Here is a 12,689-nt window from a genome sequence, read left to right as displayed (position 1 = left end):
ATGCCTCCTCTGCAGCACCTGCAGCCTGAGCAAACCTCCTTAGCCAGGGTGCAAGTAAATAACCAACTACTTCTGGTATATGCAGGCAGACATCAGCCTGGACAAGTGATACTCATACCTTCTGCACCCCATCACCCACTACCTGGGAAACAGATTTTAGCCAAATCAGTGAGTGCCAAAACATTGTGGGGTGCAAGAAAGCGGCTCAGCTTCTGTTCAGAGCTGTGCAGTCAAGAATGTAAACCTCATACCCCCGGTAGCTGCATGACATCTTTATTTTTATTGGCAAGAGAAGCAGTATACACAGCAACATTGCAGTCTCTTAGCTCGTTAAAAATATCTCAATAAATAAAACAAATAAGCAACATATACACTGGAACAGAAAATGAAAAAAAAAAGGGGGGGGTGAGCGGTAGCAAATCATGGAGCAATAAGGAAGAGGCGGTAGATTGTGGAGGGCAGTCTGTAATCCAGGCTGTACTTGAAACAAATCATGCAGGGAGCTGGGAACATGGTGGGCTTTTTTCTTCTTTTTTTTTCTGAGAGCCTTGGTCCAGTTTTGACATTACTGTACAAGAAATCAGGTTTTGAATTTTAAAAAATAGACAAAAATTACCAAAAAAGAATACAGCTAAGGGGAAGTAAAATCCAAACCCAAAGATTTCTCATAAATGTATTCCTGAATTAAGATTTTTCAGAAAAAAAAAAAATTAGAAATAAAACCAAATGCACAGACAGACAGACACAAAACCCAACAACAATGAACAACCAGGAATGTTGCTTCTCTTTTATCTTTGGTCAGTCGCTTGGGGAGAGATGTTGCAAAGGTTCAGACCATTAGCTTTGGTGCTGTTTTCTGCTCAGTCTAAGTGGTCCACAAGAGTTCAGAGCGAGGGAGGTCAAGAGGGGTCTTTTGGACCAGTTTACTTGAGGTTGTTAAGGTTTCAGAAGCTACAAACTTGGATACATCCCAATTCCACTTCAGTCCCAGACACTGGACAGTCTGGAGAGAAGAAAAAAAAAAAAAGAAAAGAAAAATAAATACACCAAATACAGGACATCTTGCTGAGATATGTTGTCTCATAAGTTCTTTTCCCCTACAAATCAAGGCTGTGGTTCAACCACCCTGATTTCAACCACGTGTTGAAACCTGCTCCTGGTCCCAGCAGTGTGGAGGCACACGGTTAACCCAGCAGCTGAGCGAGATCCAATGCACCAGGAGCAGCCCTCACCACTCCTTAAGCAAGTGAAACAGGGAGATCGGATGCTCACGTGCCTGAGATGGGCTTTAGAAACCCTACCCACAGTGACTCTCAGGTCCTCCTGCAAAATCAGGCAAACCCTGCTGGAAACAAATACGTTTTCTTTCCATCCAGTGGTAACATATTTATGCAATATCTAAGCACATCCAAAAACAACAAAAAAAGGAACCTAAACTTAACAGTTCCTTTGACTTTTGGATGTATAGCCTAAGTTCTGAGTCTGGTAATGCCACAGCCTTTTTTTGCATCTTACTGTGAAATGGTAAATCCATAGGCAGGAGCAATGTATCCATCAAAAAGTCCATATGCTGCCAGCAGCGTCTCCAGCTCTGAGGGATGTTGTGCCAAACCCCTATTTTCCACACAGTTCCTGGTGACCCATCCCTGCATATCGTCTCTCCTCTGCCCCATTTATCAGGATGTGACAAGACGCAGCAACACATTGGGGAGCCCTGTTACCTGTGGGGTTTGCTCTGATCTGCAGCAACCTGCTGCTGCTCATTTGTGGGCTGGTGGGACAGACTCTGTGACCCAGCAGTGCCCATGGGAGATGCCGTCTAACTAGGGGGAGAGATGGCTTTGCAGGCGAGATGCTGTTTCTGCTTTCAGAAAGCCACCTCAGCTCATATATCAAAAAGCAGATATAATTATTTCCTCCCACTAAGGAAAGCTTCTATTTAGCTTATTTCCTTTCCTTTCCTTCTCAAAGTTATTAATTATCTAATTACAACCACATTCTGCAGACGAGCTTGGGACTTGACAGGCTGCCCAGGACCACTTAGGGAAGCTTAACTGCTTGGTGTGTGCGAGTGGTGGTGGTTTGTGTATGCGCACGTCTGACAGATGACAGGCTGCCCCTTTCCTGATGCTGGTGTTGCCGCAGCCCTAGCCGGGGAGGGACTCAGGAGAGGAAAATAAAATACAGGGAGGAGGAAGATACCATGGAGCGATTTTCTGCTTGAGCCTGGGGGCAACCTTTAAGCTCAGTTTCTTTTTTCAATTTTTTTTCTCCAGCAAGGGGTGGAGGATGATCACTGCCAGCTACATGACAAATTGCTGTCCCCTGCTCTTCTCTGAACCCAGCTGCCATGTAAAACAAGGTGAAACCAGATAGAAAGCAATACTGAGCTGATCTATTTCCACTGATTTTTTAAATCCCACCCAAAACTGCAGAGATCAGCACAAAGCTGCTCTTAGAGCAAAGCCGGCCATTTGCAAGCCAATGTCTTTAACCCAGGGTGAGACGCCCTGCTCCGGCTGCTGCTGCAGTACGGGATCTCGTTTCCACTGGTCCTTTCTGGTTTCCAGCAGCTCTTTTGGCTCTGGCCAACTGGAAAAATGGGAATTTCACAGCAGCTCAGTGCTAACAGGGTGTTTTGGCTTCCCTGTTACGGTGAGATGAATGAGCACTGAGCACGGTCTACCCTGTGGACGGCAGCGCTGCTGTGACCCAGGGCTCTGGCATGGCTCTGCCAGGTCCCCTCCCATGCTCCCAGGCTTAACCCATCCTTTCCCATCCCACACAGGGCACCAGGACCAGGGTCATGGTGGGCAGATGTGGCTGCTGTTCAACCATCGCTTGGCTAATGCCCGGTTACCAGCCCTGGCAGGAGCAGATGATCTGGTAGGCTGTCTTCCACTGTTACTTTCTGTGATTATCCACTGAACATTAAAGCAGCCTATCTCAGCTGATGGAGCAATATTATGACCAGATACAGAGGTCACCCAAAGGAAGCTGCTATACCTGGCCATGAAGGGGTTATTCTCCCCATCTTGACATGTACTTGTGTTTCAGTTCACATTGTGTAACATTTTGCTTGTTGTTCTTACCACATATTCTGTATAAGATTGACATCAAAGAGTAAAACCCGCTCATTCACAGACCAAATCTGTCAGCACGAGAGAAGGAAAGAAGTGCACAAGATGAGAAACCCCCTCTGTGTGACCTACTTGCTCTGTTTCTTCTTCTCTGGACCTTTGGGATGTTGGATGCTGACTGCTTTTGAAAATCTGGCTCTAAGTAGCAATTTTGAAAACACATAACAGAAGGAGATGGGCATCTGCTCGTTGCATGAGGGACACACTTCAGTGGTGGGATGTATGGAAACATGTCCTCTGCAGGCAGAGAAGTGATAAGGTGTGTGATGTCTGCACCCAACCTGTTGCTCCTCAGTTACCCCCTCCAGGTCACTTGAACAGAGCAGTACTGTGCTAAAAACCTGATAGCATCCCATGTGGAGCTTTATAAGGTGAGGGGACTTCAGTGGCTTCTCAGTTTGCTTAAAAGAGCACTACGTATATTGGAGAAATTATACTCTGAATCTGGCTTGTGATCCTCATATCACAAACCTGGTCCTTGCTCACTGCACAGTTTGAATCTTGCAGGGGGAGGGAGGATCAGCTCCTGGCTGAGGAAGATGGATAATACCCCCCAAAACCTGCAGGATGGTCTTTCCTCCTCTGCTACCCAGTGCTGCCACATCACTGCAGCCAGACCGTTCATGGTGGCTGCCTCCTCCTTCTCCTTGTTTCTGGAGAGCCCATCTTGAAGTGTCCCACTAAACCCAGTGCCTTGTGCCTGGGCCCCCAGAAGGGCTGGCTCTGATCTTCCAGCTCGTCATACACCGAAAGGGGAAGCACTGCCCTGCTTGCCTTCAGGAGCTATAAAATGAGTCACCAGAGCCCTTCTGGCTCTGTCCCCTCTTAAATTATATAGATAGCTTTTCCATAACAATTTTGTGCTTTAAGGGACGCTCCCAAGGTCATGCTTCATGTTTATGATCCTTTAAGCCCAGAGGGGCTCAGCACGGCATTCGTCAAAGCCTGCCAAGGCACTCAGATGGTGGCTACTCCTGCGGCACTTCTCAAGTCCTCTCCCACAAGCCAGACCCACGGAGGTTTCCTAATGCAGTCCTGCAGGAATGGCTGCAGGTTTCCTATGGCAGCTGAATGACGAGGTATGGATCTATGGGGTTTATTCTTAAAAGAAGCAGCAAAGCCCATAGCGGATTTCATGGAGACGGGGCAGAGTTTCTTCCTGGCACTAAGCTGGTGTGGTAGGACAGCAGGACCTTGCAGAGCTTAGTTTTAATCCTAGCTCACACACAGGTTTGCTATGTAATTGCTCTCTCTGCATGTGCCTCAGTTTCCCTGGTTGGGAAATTGCAGTACATCCCTTCCCTTATAGTATCTGGACTGAGAGATTATATACGATGAAGGTCTCTGCTGAACATAGTTTCCAAGCATTTCTCTGACCCTGTAGCTTGTAACACAGAATATAGTTGTTATGCACTGCTATACCACAGACCCAATGCAGTTTCCGCTATATGGTGAATTGAGGGCTTGCTGCTCTATTTTTCCCTTGCTTTAGGAGCATTCCCCAGCCCAAGAGCACAGCATGGAAACCACAAGAGCCAAGAGCTGCAGGCTTGATGTAAGGTGGCAGCAAGAGCAGACCCCTGGTTACAAGAAATTTTGCAACTGGTCCCTGAAGACCTTGCTTATATAGGATTAGGGTGGTTTTGGTTACAAAGGGATTGAAATAATTTCCATAACATGGCCAAGAGTGCAAATGAAATATGAAATGCAGAAAAACCGTTTGAGTTTGGGTTTGTTTTTTTTTTTTTTTAAAGGATGCTTTTTCAATTTCTTTTGAAGTTGGGAATGTAAAAAAATGGTTCTGTGCCTGGGGCCCAGCCTCTCTCCCTCCACATGGGTTTTGGCCAGCCAAAATCCCTGCCAGGAAAGTGCTGACCAACATTCTTGCCTTGTGTTTGGGGCTGGGGATGCGGTCACACAGTGAGGAGGGGATGAGTTTTTTTTTTTTTTTTTTTTTTTTTTTGAGTTTGGGTTTGTTTTTGTTTTTTTTTAAAGGATGCTTTTTCAATTTCTTTTGAAGTTGGGAATGTAAAAAAATGGTTCTGTGCCTGGGGCCCAGCCTCTCTCCCTCCACATGGGTTTTGGCCAGCCAAAATCCCTGCCAGGAAAGTGCTGACCAACATTCTTGCCTTGTGTTTGGGGCTGGGGATGCGGTCACACAGTGAGGAGGGGATGAGGGGTGTGAGCATCAGTGTAGTTCAGCATACACCAGCTGCTTGCCCTGATCCCTGACGAAACCAGGACAAGCAGTCACCGAGAAGTTTATAGACTGTTTCCTCCCCCCTTTCCCTTCAACTTGGGGAAGTAAAAACCAGCGTGGGTTAAAGCCGAGACCCTGGCCCCACCCCATGGGTCAGTGCAGGGCACTCTGCCCGTGGGCTGATGATGCTGCCTTCGGGCACCTCCAGAGTGGATGTGGTTTCTGAATGAGCATCCTTGATGAATGGAGTTTGAATTGCAATAACAAATTTCTTATAAGTGACACGGGTGGGCACACTTCTCACCAACCCCACGTGTGGCTGCCCCAGCGGTCCCAGCCAGCTTCCCCATGGGTCTGTGTTGTCCTGGCAGCTCTGCTGCCTCCAGCACCATTCCTGCCACTGTATTTTGCCTCCTTTGAAGTCTCCCTCCCCAGACTGCGCCTGCTTTTTAAGCATCCCACAACATTCATTTTAATGGGATGTTAACTTCAAAGGCTGCTTTTTTGCAGGCTGTGGAGGTTTGGAGCGGGCAGCGGCGTTGCTGCGAGGCAGGCTGGTGAGCAGTGGGCCTGCCTGGGGTGAGGAGGTAGGACACAAGAAGAGCAGGCAGCTTTGCTGGGCACAGGCGACAAAAGAGCTCTGTGATCTTCCTCCCCAGGAAACAAACCCACACTGAGGAAGCAAGTGTTAAACCAGCCCACAAACTCAGCTGGAGATCCCCATTGCCACCATCTCAAAACTCATCATTGCAAAATGAGAATAACCAGAAGGGATAAATACAGGGAAACGTACAACAAAAGCCTACTCAGGCTATCACTAGTCCTGGCTGATAATTAAGGCTTTATTTTGCTAGGTGCTGCACAATAGCTGGTAAGATGTTACGGGGACATTACAGTGTGGATGGGGAAGGAGAAGTCCCCTGTTGAGTTGGATTTGCTTGGAGATAACACCTGAGCAAGATGGGGCAGAACAAGCATGTCAGGCAGTGACCTCTCTGGTTGTTGTTACCCAGGTGTGTACCTTCAGGGCTGGAGACCCTTTATATGTTTATAAAGAAGAGGAAAATGTGACGTAGGTTATTCTGGAATAGTCCAACCACTGGGTTCAAGCAATGCTGGGTTACAACACAAAAGGGGACGCTCCTGCTCTAGAAAAATCAATAAAATGTTTCAGTCGGCGCTAAGTAGCAGCTGCCCTTAATATTTTTCAAAATAAATAAATGCAGCTAGTTCAGTTATTGCATTATGTCATACCCCCAGTACGCCCGCCCGCCGCACTAGCACTGCGTGCATCCTGCCCCGTAGGCACGGGGACGGGGACGGGGAAAACAACAGCGAACAATACAAAACGTGACTTGAGGGTGCACGTGTCGGCCCCCGTGCCTTCAGAGAGAAAAGGTCAGCATGGGCTGGCGTGAATTATTGAAATGTCAAAGCAAGCAGCTCCAGAAATCGGGTTGTTCTTTTTTAGATTAGGAAATGCCAAGCTGGAGGGGAAGACAAATCTCAGCATTTTGACTCTCAGGCCAGAAAGTCTGAATTTGGATTATTTGGGGCCACGAGAACCCCGTCTTGCCTGGCTACCGGGACAGTGGGGTGAATGCGAGCCATAGCAGGCGACCCAGGCTCCTGAGAACATCCCATGCTCCTCTTTCCCCACCCCTGTGACCCAGCTCAACCCCAAATTTGCCAGCCAAGGGGACTGCCATTAAGACCTACATGGCAGCTTGAAGTGCAGAGGTCTGAGACACCCAGGAGGATCTTGCTGGGGGCACAGAAATCACCTAACCTGGTGGGGGTTGTCATCATCACGGGCAGTGTCCCTACACGAGGTGCTTGCTGCCAAACACTCCCAATTCAGCCCTTAACCTTGCTCATTCCTGAACGTGGTGAACCAGGGACCACTGCTCCCAGCTGCCTTAGGAATGACGACTTTAAAAAAGCATATGGCAAGTATCAATCATAATATCCACCGTCAGGTTTGTACACTTTGCCTTCCAGCATCCTGTGTTTTTTTGTCTGGTCATAACCTTCTGAAACTTATGCTGCTTGAGCTGAAAACTTTCCATGCCCAACGGTGATTCCTCTTTCTTGTCGTTTTTGTTTTCTGGAGCCTAGGCAAAAATGGTCCAGCTGTTTCGGAGCACAGGGAGAGTGGAAAACAGCCGTGCTCCAAAATGCTGAAGGCTTTCCCGTGACTGTATGTTGGAGGCTGGGACGGCAGTGGGTGGAAAGCTGCAAGGCAGCATGCAAATCACCCAGCTTGCAAAGTGGCGTCCCACCTGGACCTGGAGGAAATTAAGTTTGTTTTGACCTCGTTCTGAGCCTCCTAAATTTGCCTTCCAACTATGCATGGACTAAGTGTTTCTGTGAGCCATATGAAGCAGACTTAAGGCAGGAAGCATGGGGAGTTATTTTGGCTTGGCTTTTATCACAGAACCATTAAACTTGCACCACAGCCACCGTGAAGCAGCAGAGATGTGCTAGGGTGGAGGCGAGGTGGTGGCTGCCAGGAGCTGGCTTGGAGCTGGACTCACGACCAGCACATTGGGACGTACACAGGCAAACCAGGTATTTGCTACCTGGATGAGGTGAAATGTGTTCCCAGCAGAGTGCCTGGCCAACTTCAGCAAACCAGCATGGCTCCTTAACCCTGGGAGGTGGGATGCCTCTTGCCTCCCTCCTGCCTGAAGAAGCACCTGGTGTCACGTAGGAAGCTGAAGTTAAGGTATGCCCAAGCGCAGGCTGTGCATGCAGCCTTGCCTCTCTCCTGCCATGCCCACAAACCCCCTGAGCCCTCCTACGAAGGATCATCTTCACCTGATGCTGTCCTCCCTCTGCCTGCTTCACCCTGAAACAAGAGCAATTGCTCTGTAGCTGAAGGCAGCCCCACTTGTTTCTAGAGTTTGTAGAGAAAATTCTGCTCTATCAGTCAAAACTGGGTGTCAGAAAGTGATGTCAGAGTGACACCAGGGGAATTTTCAAAGGCTTTTCAATTCTGCAGTTCCCGTGCAGAAATTTCTACATATACCTTGTATCAAAAAGGCTAAAACCCAAATCAAAACACATGGAAAATTTCAGTTGAATTAATCAAATTTTTAGATGTTATTATGGAAACATGGGTCTCTGTTCTGTTTAAGGATGGGAAAACTGTATCTGCACATGCTGTGTTCATGTTTATGCATGGTTTAATATATGCTCAAATATTTTTATAGCAAAGTCAAAGGAAGAAAGGATCTGCTGTTACGTGTATAGCATACATAAAGCTACACTTGCTGCAGGCATTGCGTGGATCTGTACCAAAGGGATATTCTCAAATTATCTTATGGAGTTGTCAGCTGTCCCCAGAGCCAAAATGGACAGTAGCATATATTTCAAATTTAAAATATTTTTGTGATTTAGATGGTGCAAAAATGCAACTTTTTAGGAAAAATACCTTATTGCTTAGCAGCAGCAGGACCTTTGAAAGCAGGTAAGCACATGCTCTTCTGTGTGGGAAAAGCCAGCATGTGGCAACCCCTGAGAAGGATGGAGAACCATACTTCAGAAAGCCATTTCCCAGAGTGCCTGGGTGGGGAAAACAAGACGGCAGCAGTCTGAGGTGGGACACCAACGCTTTGGTCGTGTCCTTGAGCACATCTACCTTGCTGCGCACACATCTGCCTGGGAAACCAGCCCGTACTTGCTTGTACAATAGTCCCTGGGGATCCCCAGCTGCAATGCAAGGGGCTGGGGGATCTCCTTCTGAACATGACCAGAGGCAAGCAGCAGAGGTGAGGCACGAAGGGGAAACTGAGACACAAAGGAACGGCACCTTAAAATAGCAGAAATCCCTTGATTTTTAGGGCATTTCCCACCACGAAAGGCTAAAAAGATGGGGATGGGGAATAAATTCCCACCCTCGTGGTTGCTTTCTGGCCTCTGGGGAGTGCTGGTCCTTGTGGCCATGGCACAGACCCCTCCGTGGGCTGGGAAAGGAGAGAGTCTGAATGCGCGGCTGTCCCTCAAGCAACAGAAAAGGCAGCAGGGCCAGTCTGCAAGGCTTCAGAAGGGAGGAAGCAGCGGAGAAAGGAATTCAGATAATTGTGTACATGCAGGGGGGGAGAGAGGGCCAAAATCAGATCTAATGCTGCGGGTACGGACAGACTGAAACCAGATACCCTGGCTTGTGTTTTTCTGCCTTTGCTGGTATGAACCTTATCAACGATCCGCTCTTGAAGTCTCCCAGATGAAGGAAAGCCACAATTATGTGCATCTTACAGCTGGGAAACCATTTAAAAACATATCCCTTGCAGTTGTTCATTCCTGAGCCGCAGGGCTGCCCCCTGCTATCACCAAACGTACGCCTCACCGTCTAGAGGAAAGCCTCTAATCTAATTTACCCCAGGCTTTTCAGACCTTGGAGGATTTATCTGCCCATGGCTGGTCTGAGGGAAAACATCCTCCCTGCGTCCGGCGGCTCCCCAGTTTGTTATCGGGAGCGTAACTAGCTGTTTGATGGGGATGTAGCATAAGAAAAAGGAGATTTAAGACTTTTCTCCTCCCTCCGAGACTGTTTCGGTCTCCCCGGCCCACCCTGCCCACTGTTGAGAAAGGTCGATGGCTTGCTCACACCTCACTGTCTGGGAAAAATTGCAGCAATGAAAGATCCTAAAGAGACAACGCCAAAAAAAGGAACCAACGGGAGAGCCCGTGGCCCCGGTCCCTCCTGCCGATGTCTTGTCCTGGCCAGCGGAGCAGGACGGAGCACACCCGTGAGCCTGGGGACCGGACCAGCTGCCAAAAATGGTTCCTCACCCACAGCTGAAATAAATCTGGGGCACTTTACAAGTCTTCCTCACATAAATAACTACCCACAGCAGAGAGAAGTGGAGCCAAAAATGGTTCCTCCCCCACAGCTGAAATAAATCTGGGGCACTTTACAAGTCTTCCTCACATAAATAACTACCCAGCAGAGAGAAAAGTGGATTGATTAAATTTAAAAAAAAAAAAAAAAAGTCTAATGTCAGCGAGCAGCCAATATTGATTGAAATGACTGAACAATCTTGCTTTAAATCCTTTTTTTTTCCCTTCACTCTGCTGCAGAAAGTCTCATTGGTGCCCATAGCCACCCAGCTAAATAGACATTATCTATGGAGTAGGTGTCAGGGCGTGCTGTCCTGGAAGAGCTGCCAGACCTGTAAGGTGCTCGAGTCCAGTTTAACAATGCTGTAATGTATTTGTCACTGCTTATTTTTTCTTTCCTTCTTGCCAGATTTTTTTTTTTAATTATAAAAAAAAATTAACAAAATGTAGAAAACTGACATTTTAGAAGTGCATGAGATACCATTTGCTTGCATGGATCCAGTGCAGTTGACACTGCTGTTTTTACCTGAATGGCCTGCATTTAAAACTGCTTTATTAATCTATAATCTGTGGGTTTATCTACTAACATATGAATCAGCAGTTAGTTGACTGCTTTTGACTGCCACATACTTTACTATTTTGGTATCTATCATGCAGCTGACCTTCTTGCACCCAGTTTGTATTTAAAGGTGGAAAATGAGCTTTCCCATTCTTCCAGCTTCAGGCATACTTCTGCAAGGCTAAACTACCTGGAGCAAAAGAGGTGTCTCTGGTACCAGAGGAGGCTGCAACCCTCACAAACAAGTTTAACACCTCTGCATGCTCTGATTTCGATTTTCCCTTAGCTCCTGATAACTGAGCTGTTGGACTTTCCTTGGGGCTTCAGTTCCTTTCCACCTGAGAAGAGAGAGGTGCTCACCAAAGAGAGAAGCTGAAGGTCTGGTGCAGCCCCATCCTGGACCTGCGAGATGCTTGCAAGCTCAGAGCTCCTCTGGGAAGCCAGCTCTGCCCCAGTGCGAATCAGCATAGACCACCCATGCCCATCAGCACGAGAAAGCTGAGGTGGCCTCTGTCACACCCAGAAACTCGTGGGCTCAACCACTTCCCATGGAAAAATTTGCCCTTTGGGGCCCCGAAACACCTAGAGAAAACCACTTCTTCTGCATTTCAGTTTGTGGCTGATTGATCTAGCCCAGATAAAATCAGTCACGTGGGGCTGGCTTCACCGTAGGGAGGAGAAGTGAGAGCTCTGCAAGGAAGCATTTTGCTGCTGGGACACTCAGGGTTTCTGTGTTATGTCCTGCCCCTCTGCAGCAACTTCTGGGCAGTTAGTAATGTTTGTTCCAAGGTGCTGTGTCCCTCCCTCGCCAGAAAAGTAAACCAAAAAAAAAAAGCTTTAAACAGGAAGGACCCCCCCCCAAAGGAACATTTCCCCCAGCCCTGCACTCCTCCACAGCCCAAGCATCAGCCTCTGTGGGGCAGTGGGGTTCATTGCAGCTGGAGGAGGAGGTAGGTTTGTGGGAGCCCCTTGTTAAAATTTTGGCAGTACATCACTGAAAGCGCTGCTAGAAATTGCCGAAAGGCGGAAGCTGCTAATGAGCAGTTGGAGCAGGAAAAAGCAGAGCTGCTTCAACGTCTGAAAGCACCATCTAAGCTCTGTCCTCGACTCTGCCCAGCTGCCTCGTGGGTGGCTCAGAAGAACAAGCGCTGGGGGACACCACCAACATCTCCTGACCCACAAAAGGGCAAATGGCCAGGGAAAGCCAGCGGCTGGGGGCAAAGAAGGACAGGAGGCCACCACCAGCCCTCCTGGCTAATAGAGCAGCAGAGAAAGCCCACTGCTGTTTCTTTGGGCTCATCTCCCCTCCCCAAAGGCACTCACACACAAGCATGGCTTTGCACAAGAAAGGTGTGGAATAAAGGAGCAGGCAGGGGGGAAAAAAGGCAGGGAATGAGATGTTCTTCTTGGGCAGCTCAGGTAAAATATATGGAGTTGGGGAGAAGAGGTAGCACAGATGCACGTGTCCTTATACTGTGACTCTGAAGCTGATGAGGCTCAGGCTGAGGATGAGGGCAGTCATTTCACATCTTATTCTGCCTCGTGAGCCCCCGATCCTCCGGCCTCTGGGCTTCTCAGATCAATACGGGCTCCAGCTGCCAGACCACGAGCAATTCTGGGCAGGCACTGAGTTCTCCCTGCCTGAAATGCATACCCGCTACCCACTTGGGCTAACCAAAACAGTGCTAAAGCGATGGAAATATGTTACGTAGAAATCAGATAAGGAGGGCAAAGTTGTTATGTATGGGCCATATACTTCTACTGAGATGCTCGCAGCAAAAGCCATGTGCAAATCTTATCCTGCACAAATACAGCTTGCAAGCTGAAGCTTAATTTATGAGACAGTTGCATGACTTGTTGTTACAGCTTAATCACTTATGCCATCAGCTGTGCTATGATGACTGACCATGTATCTGCCCTAAGCTGTTTGGAAAGTAAAATATAT

The 12,689-nt window shown here is 48.0% G+C and overlaps 1 protein-coding gene across 1 annotated transcript in view; it reads right to left on the bottom strand.

Moving 5' to 3' along the window:
* Positions 1-823: 823 nt before the first annotated feature.
* The window catches only part of TWIST2 (twist family bHLH transcription factor 2), a 37,847-nt gene continuing 25,981 nt past the window's right edge, over positions 824-12,689 (bottom strand). Inside the window, exon 2 of the mRNA XM_009281916.1 lies at positions 824-1,003. The gene's annotated coding sequence lies outside the window, so the exon portion shown is untranslated. The remainder of the gene's footprint in view (positions 1,004-12,689) is intronic.

This window comes from Aptenodytes forsteri, unplaced genomic scaffold, assembly GCF_000699145.1.
Source record: "Aptenodytes forsteri isolate BGI_AS27 unplaced genomic scaffold, ASM69914v1 Scaffold443, whole genome shotgun sequence".
Classification (NCBI taxonomy): Eukaryota; Metazoa; Chordata; class Aves; order Sphenisciformes; family Spheniscidae; genus Aptenodytes; species Aptenodytes forsteri.
This window is presented reverse-complemented; position numbering and strand designations above follow the sequence as displayed.